Below are 8,579 nucleotides of genomic sequence, written 5' to 3'. Positions count from 1 at the left end.
GAAAGGACTCAAATAAATAAAATCATGAATGAAAGAGGAGAGATCACAAGTAACACCAAAGAAATACAAACTATTATAAGAACACACTATAAGCAACTCTATGCCAACAAATTTGACAACTGGAAGAAATGGATGCATTCCTAGAAACATATAAACTACCACAACTGAACCAGGAAGAAATAGAAATCCTGAACTGACCCATAACCAGTAAGGAGATTAAAACAGTAGTTAAAAATCTCCAAACAAACAAAAGCCCAGGGCCAGACGGCTTCCCGGGGGAATTCTACCAAACATTTAAAGAAGAACTAATTCCTATTCTCCTGAAACTGTTCCAAAAAATAGAAATGGAAGGAAAACTTCCAAACTCATTTTATGAGGCCAGCATCACCTTGATCCCAAAACCAGACAAGGATCCCATCAAAAAAGAGAGCTATAGACCAATATCTTTGATGGACACAGATGCGAAAATTCTCACCAAAATACTAGCCAATCGGATTCAACAGTACATTAAAAGGATTATTCACCACAACCAAGTGGGATTTATTCCAGGGCTGCAAGGTTGGTTCAACTTCTGCAAATCAGTCAATGTGATACAACACATCAATAAAAGAAAGAACCAGAACCATATGATACTCTCAATAGATGCTGGAAAAGCATGTGACAAAGTACAGCACCCCTTCCTGATCAAAACTCTTCAAAGTGTAGGGATAGAGGGCACATACCTCAATATCATCAAAGCCATCTATGAAAAACCCACTGCAAATATCATTCTCAATGGAGAAAAAGTGAAAGCTTTTCCACTAAGGTCAGGAACACACCAGGGATGTCCATTATCACCACTGCTATTCAACATAGTACTAGAAGTCCTAGCCTCAGCAATCAGACAACAAAAGGAAATTAAAGCCATTCAAATCAGCAAAGAAGAAGTCAAATTATCATTCTTTGCAGATGATATGATACTATATGTGGAAAACCGAAAAGACTCCACTCGAAAACTGCTAGAACTTGACAGGAATTCAGTAAAGTGTCAGGATATAAAATCAATGCACAGAAATCAGTTGCATTTCTCTACACCAACAGCAAGACAGAAGAAAGGGCAATTAAGGAGTCCATACCATTTACAATTGCACCCCAAACCATAAGATACCTAGGAATAAACCTAACCAAAGAGGCTAAGAATCTATACTCAGAGAACTATAACGTACTCATGAAAGAAATTGAGGAAGACACAAAGAAATGGAAAAATGTTCCATGCTCCTGGATTGGAAGAATAAATATTGTGAAACTGTCTATGCTACCTAAAGCAAGCCCTATATAATTCTTACTTTAAGGAACAAGTTGCTTTTATAATTTTTAAATTATTCTACCATTCAAGTATTTCCATTTAAATTAAATTCAATATCATTTAAAAAATAATCAAAAGTGCAGCCAGTATTCAATTCCTGGGCTAAATAATTTTAGAAAGCTTTGTGTTATTGAACCTACAGGGTTTTTCTGTAGTTTTAGCTCTTTCTTTCTGTGATTTTTCCCATTAGTCACGTAAGTGACTGCAATATAACAGACATTGAGGATAAAGAAGGACTGAATAGAACAATCCTTGGCCTCATGAAGTTGAGAATCTAGCAAGGGAGTCAAACAATTCAAACATTCATAGACAATTTATTGAGTGCCTGGCCTAAGATGAGCACAACAAAACCCCAGCCCAGAGGAATCATTTTAATGGGAGAGATAGATAATAGGTAAGCCTACTTAAAAAAAATGTACTGGTTTTCTTTAATAGTGATGCATATTTGAACTAAATAAGCACATTTAAAAAAGAGCAGTGATTGAGAAGAAGAGGTTTTTTAACTGAGTGGTCCGAAAAGGACTCCCTTAAAAAGTCTGTTTTGAACAGATTTCTGAATAATATCAGCTATGAAGCTGTGTAAAGATCTCAGGGGTGGGTGATTTTTCCAGTCAAAAAACTGTAAAGGCTCCAAAGTCACAATACAGCTGTAAGTTTCTCTAATAAAGTAATTCTGACAAAGGATGAGAAGAAATAACTAACCCAGGTTTTAAATAAAAGGGACAGACTTTCTATGGAATTAATATTTAATTAAAGCTCTAAAGGACAAAAATACACTAGAGCAAAATCCTGGTGACGCTGATATACCTAATGAAAGATCATAAACAAGGTGTGGGTAGCAAAGAGTGTGTGGGAATGTTGGTAAGAACAGTGGGGAAGAGTCATCCCTGAACATGTTCTTAAATGAAGCAATTCTTGTGTTGTTTTAAAAGGTAAATTGGAGTTTGTCTAAGTGATTAGAGAAGGATGCCTCAGCTTATGGAACTTCGAAGCCATAAAGATGTGATAAACTACTGCAGATATTTTCATGTATATTTGTTGTTGCTTCTAGTAATGGTGATCTAAAAACTCCTACTTAAGACAACTAAAAATCCAGACAAAATAGCTTTTAAAGTTAATAATATCAGAATGATTATAAAAATAAGTGAGGGATTACTGGGCCAAAATACGAAATACAATGAGAGCCTAGAGATATATGCCCTGAAGCCATTTTAGCTATGAGAGCATTTGAAACTGCTAAAACACACTGAGCTGTGTTTTTCATAGACTCTTGATACTAGAAAAACAAAATTCAAAATCCAGCAGCAATCAAGTTTGAGGACTTTGGTACAACCCAAATTTAAGTTGAGATCCCCAAAGCACAAGGAGAAGCAGAAATAAGACTAGAGCTTACCTTGCCTTCTGTGTAAACTGAGAAAGTCAGTCACTGAATTTGGAGCATGATTGTCTTATAGAGTCTCAGATATAAGAGAAAATCCTGCCAAGGAGGACCATACCATTATTATAGCTCTTAATTATCCCTACTCAATAAGAGTTTCAAATATAATGTCTTGAACATAGCAAAATGTAACAAAGCATGCAAAGAAAAACCATTAACAAGATTTGAGAGACAAAATGGGATTAAGTGTGATATTAAAATGATCAATAAAGATTGTAAAATGGCTTGATTACTCTGCTCAAGCAAATGAGAGGGGAAGCAAATTGAACAAAAAACTGAAACTAAAAATGATATTGAGAAAGATTTTATAAATGAACCAAGTGGATACTCTAGAACTTTAAAGATATGACAGCTAATTTAAGATACCACAGGGGTGCCTGGGTGGCTCACTTAATTAAACCTCCAATTCTTTTTCCTTTTTTTTAACACCTTAATTTTATTTTATTTCTTTCATTTTGGCTCAGGTCATGATGTCAGGGTTATGAAATAGAGCCCAGAGTTGGGCTCTGTGCTGAGCCTGGAGCCTGCTTAAGATTCTTTTCTCTTCTTTTTCTATCCCTCCCTGCACTCTCGCTCGCTCTCTCTTGCTTGCTAATAAATAAATACATATATAAATATATAGATAATAGACAAAGCAAAATAAAAGCAGATTATGGAAATAAATATAAAGATTTTGAAATGAAAACAAGTTCAAAATAAAATAGAGAAGACCTACACAGCTAAAATTTCATTCAGAAAATCTACTATTAAAGAAGTCAGTATGACAAAATGTTAAGATATCAAAAGATTTGAGCATGTACTTTACAGAAAGGGTAATCCAAATAGCCACTCATATATAAAAACTGTTTATCTTTATTATGAATCTGGAATTAAATTAAATTAAATTAAAATTAAATTAAAACCTAGAATGGCATACTATTACACACTTACCATAATGGGCAACAGTAAAAATGTCTTGCAAGAATATGATAGAATGACAGTGCCCATAATAAAAACATTTGAGGTAAGTTGGACAATATTTAGAAAACTTGACAATACAAATTAAAAAAATTGGTCCATTCCTCGAAATACAACATGGAACTAAATGAATATTTTCACCAGGATATGAAAACAGATGATTGTAGTTATTTCATTTATAATGGCAGATCAGTAGTGGTATATTTGCACAATGTTACATTAAATAAGAGAGAATATTAACAAACTGGGAGGAGGGGCTAGTTGTTATCATAAAGAGATCTTCTATGGTGCTGATTATGTTCTATTTCTCAAAATCTTTAAGTTAAAAAAGTTTTCCAGTTTATATATAGATAGATAGAGTGATAGATAGATAGATGATAGATAGACAGATATCCCAGAAGCTGCAATGCTAGGCTAAGACCAAGCTTTAAAGGGCTTTTCTATACTCTACTAAGTACTTTAAACCATTCATTATATCATAGCTCAGTGTTCACATCTCCATTTGTTTCCTCAGTTTCCTAATATTTCTCTTAAGGTGACCTGATCTAGACTTTTGATCACCTTTGTCTAAATATTTCTATTTTAACAAAGTCCTTTTTAACACTCAGAGACTAAAACTTAAAAAATTACTCTGTTATCTCACTAGAGTGGAAAATATATAGTTACCCATTAACTAATGATATCCATGTCTACATTAGATCCATGACATTTTTAATTCTTGGGAGCTTTTGGTTAAATGAATTTTTTAAGCTTCCTTTAAATGAAGCTTTAAGCCATCACCACATGAATAAAATTGAAGAACTAAATGAAAACAAGCCAAGTATTTACAGAGTAATAGAAAGTGCAGTGGAAAGAGTACAGTTGTGAAATCATAAAGCCTAAATTAGTGTGATGCATCTTTACTAGCCATGTAATCATAAATCAGTTATTTAAATTGTGTTAGCCTCCGTTTTTTCACCCATGAAATGGTGATCATAATACTTATTATGCAGAGTTGTTGTGTGGCTGTAATGAAGCATGGAGCATGAGAGTCTCATATTCCATACTAAAATGATAGCTATTTTTATACTTATAATAATTCTAATAATAGTAATTAAATTGTTCAAAATGATAATATTCATTTATATTGAGGCATTGTATTTACTATTCATAGACACATTTACCAAAATAAATTTCATTTTACTTTACCCCCCCTGAGGATATATATTCCCTAATTCAATATGAATCTCATTATGAATAATAATTATCATGATAAACATGCTGATTTTTCTTCTATTTATTTTTAGGGAAGTATCCTTTACTGTTTAACGTAAAGAAACTTAAGCAAGTCTGTCTTATTCAAAATTTGCATGCTGCTATCTTATGAAACTAGATTATAGAGTTGTGTGAAATAAATTCATGCAGTTAAGACATTTATGTTTGGAAAACTGGGTGGTCAGTTCAGTATTTCAAAAGAAGATTTTAAATTTAAACCTTAAAAATGAGCTCTTTCAGCCTTATTTATAGACCATCCTTCATGCTTCATAAGTATTCCTTCATTGTAAACTAAGTAATAGTTTTTGTCACACTGTATATAACTAAAATGGATTTTATATTCTATTATTTCAGAGTTAGTTGCAGTTTCTACTTCCTTACTTCCTTTTTTGAAAAATAGATTAATTCTACAAAAAGTTTTTTCCAGCTTTATTGAAAAATAATCGACATATTATAATTTGTAAATTTAAGAAATGATTTCTTATAACATTGCAAACTTTTAACATTGTGTAAATTTTGTACAATTTGATAAATTGGTATATATCTGTATTGCAATATAATCTACATAAAAATGTTAATACATCTACTATCTCATATAGTTGCCACTGTTTTTATGCATGTATCGTAAGGAATTTTACGATCTACTCTCTTAGCAACTTTTATGTATATAGTACAGTAGAGATAAACTTCAGAGGACTTGTGGGTTTTGTTACAGACCACCTCAATAAAGAGATTATCTCAATAAACTAAGTCAAATTATTATTATTATTTTTGGTTTCCCAGTGCATATAAAAAATTATGTTTCCCAGTGCATATAAAAAATAAACACTATACTGTACTGTTCAAAAGCATTATGTCTTTAAAGAAAAACAATGTATATACCTTAAGTAAACTAGTTCTGAGTTTTCAGTGGGTCATAATTACTGATCACAGATCACCATAACAAATACAATAATAATGAGAAAACTTGAAATATTGCAAGAATTACCAACATGTGACAGAGAGACACAAAATGAACAAATGTTGTTAGAAAAATGGTGGCAGCAGACCTATTTTATACAAGATTGCTATAAACTTTCAACTTGTAAGAATGTGATATATGCAAAGTTTAATAAAGGGAAGCACAATAAAAAAGTATGTATATATTATTAACTATGATCATCATGCTGTACATTAGATCCCCAGAACTTTTTCATATTATAGTTGCAAGTTTGTACCCTTTGACCACCTTACTCCACCCCAGGTTCACCCCTTGTCAACTCAACTCTAAGTTTCTATTAGTTTGCCTTTTCTTCAGATTCTGTATGTAAGGGATATCATAATACATAAATTTAAAAAATATATAAAATCTTTGAAATATTTCACTTAATATAATACCTTCAAGATCCATCCATGCTGTTGTAAATGGCAGTATTTCTTAATTTTTCATGGTTAAGTAGTATTCCATAGTATATATTTACCATACTTATTTTATTCATTCATCCATTAATGGATACTGAAGCTATTTCCATCTCTTACTTAGAGTTAATAATTTTATAATGAACATAACAGTGCAGATATGTCTTCAAATAGTGACTCCGTTTCCTTTAGATATATACCTAGAAGTGGGATTACTGAATCATATGGTAATTTTACTTTTAATAATATGAATCATCTCCATAATGTTTTCCATACAAATTTATATCCCTATCACAGTGCATAAGTTCCCCATTTTCCCCAATATTTACCAAAATTTTTAGTTTTAAGTTTTTGGTAGTATATATTCTAATAGGTAGTAATACCTTGCTGTGTTTTCCAGAAGTAAACAACAACAACAACAACATAATGACTTTGCCCTGAGTTTTTACGTTGAGCACTTTTTAATGCTCCTGTTGGTCTTTTATATAACTTTTTTGAAAAAAAGTCTATTGAGATCCTTTTGCTATTTTTAAAATTATATATTTTTTTCTATTTGTACCTGTTGGTTATTAACCTCTTTTCAGATATAAGATTTGTAAGTATTTTGTAAGTATTTTCTTCCATTCTGTGGATTGTGTTTTTATTCTCTCTCTCTCTCTCTCTCTCTCTCTCTCTCTTTTTTTTTTTTTTTTGGCAATGCAGAAACTTTAGTTTGATGTAATACCATTTATTTATTTTTGGTTTTTTTGCTTGTGTTTTTGGTCTGGTATCCAAAAAACTATTGGCAAGAACAATGTCAAGGAGAATTTTTCCTATGTTTTCCTTTAGGAAATTTAGTTTCATGCATCACATTTAAGTCTTTAATCTATTTCAAGTTAAGATTTATGAGTGATATAAGGCTCCAGTTTCATACTGTTTTATGTGACTATTCAGTTTTAAATATCATTTATTGAACAGACTATCTTTACCCATTACATATGTTGGCCCCTGTCAAATATTAGGTGACTGTAGGAAAGGATTTATTTCTGGACTCTCAATTCTGTTCTACTTGTTTATTGGTCTGTTTTTATGCCAGTATACTTTACTGTTTTGAGCTTGAGGGCTTTGTAGTATAATTTCAAATCAAGAAGTGTAATTTCTCTTCTTCATTCTTTCTCAGAACTGCTTTGATTATTTGTTGTCTTTTATGGTCTCATATAAATTTTAGGATTCTTTACTTACTTCTGTAAAAAAATAATATTGGATTTTTTTAAAAAGATTATTTATTTATTTATTTGACAGAGAGAGATGACAAGCAGGCAGAGAGGCAGGCAGAGAGAGAGGAGGAAGCAGGCTCCCTTCTGAGCAGAGAGCCTGATGCAGGGCTCGATCCCAGGACCCTGGGATCATGACCTGAGCCGAAGGCAGTGGCTTAACCCACTGAGCCACCCAGGCGCCCCTAACATTGGATTTTTGATAGGAATTAAATTTACAGATGGTTTCCGGTAGTATGGACATTTTAACAATGTTAATTCTTACCATTCATAAATATGGGATATCTTTCCATTTGTGTCTCCTTCAATTTCTTTTCTTTATCAATGTCATAGTTTATGGGGTACAGATCTTTCATCTTCTTAGTTAAAACTTTTCCTAAGTATTTTATTATTTTTGATGCTATTGTGAATTAGATTGTTTTTCATCATTAGAGTATAAAAATGCTCCTGTCTTGTGCTTACTTTGGCAGCACACATACTAAAATTGGAATGATGCAGAGAAGATTAGCGTGATCACTGAACAAGGATGACATGAAAAACTGGGAAGCATTCCACATTAAAAACAAAACAAAACAAAACAAAATTCTTGTCTTTTATATATTGATCTTGTATTTGGCAGCTTTACTAAATTTGTTTATTCAAATTTTTTTGTGAAGTTTTTAGGATATTTTTTCATGTAAGTTCATGTTATCCAAAAAAGTAAAATTTTATTTCTTCTTTTTTTTGGAGTCTTTTATTTCTTTGTGCTCCTTGTTTCTCTGGCTAGGACATCCAGTACTATGTCAAATGAGAGTAGTGAAAGTGGACACACTTGACTTGTTTCTGATCTTTAAGGTGAAAACTTTCAAACTTTTTTGATTGAATATCAGATTAGCTCTGGGCTTGCAATATGTGTTTTTTAATGGATTTTTAAAAAATTTTTTATAAACATATA

General features: G+C 31.8%; 1 non-coding gene across 1 annotated transcript; it reads left to right on the top strand.

Moving 5' to 3' along the window:
- Positions 1–8,099: 8,099 nt before the first annotated feature.
- Positions 8,100–8,206, top strand: LOC131822331 (U6 spliceosomal RNA). Its single transcript, XR_009350208.1, has one exon. It is a non-coding gene; the product is annotated as a U6 spliceosomal RNA (small nuclear RNA).
- Positions 8,207–8,579: the final 373 nt, after the last annotated feature.

Source organism: Mustela lutreola, chromosome X, assembly GCF_030435805.1.
Source record: "Mustela lutreola isolate mMusLut2 chromosome X, mMusLut2.pri, whole genome shotgun sequence".
NCBI lineage: Eukaryota > Metazoa > Chordata > Mammalia > Carnivora > Mustelidae > Mustela > Mustela lutreola.
The sequence above is the reverse complement of the archived record's forward strand: the minus strand, read 5'-3'. Positions and strand labels throughout refer to the sequence as shown.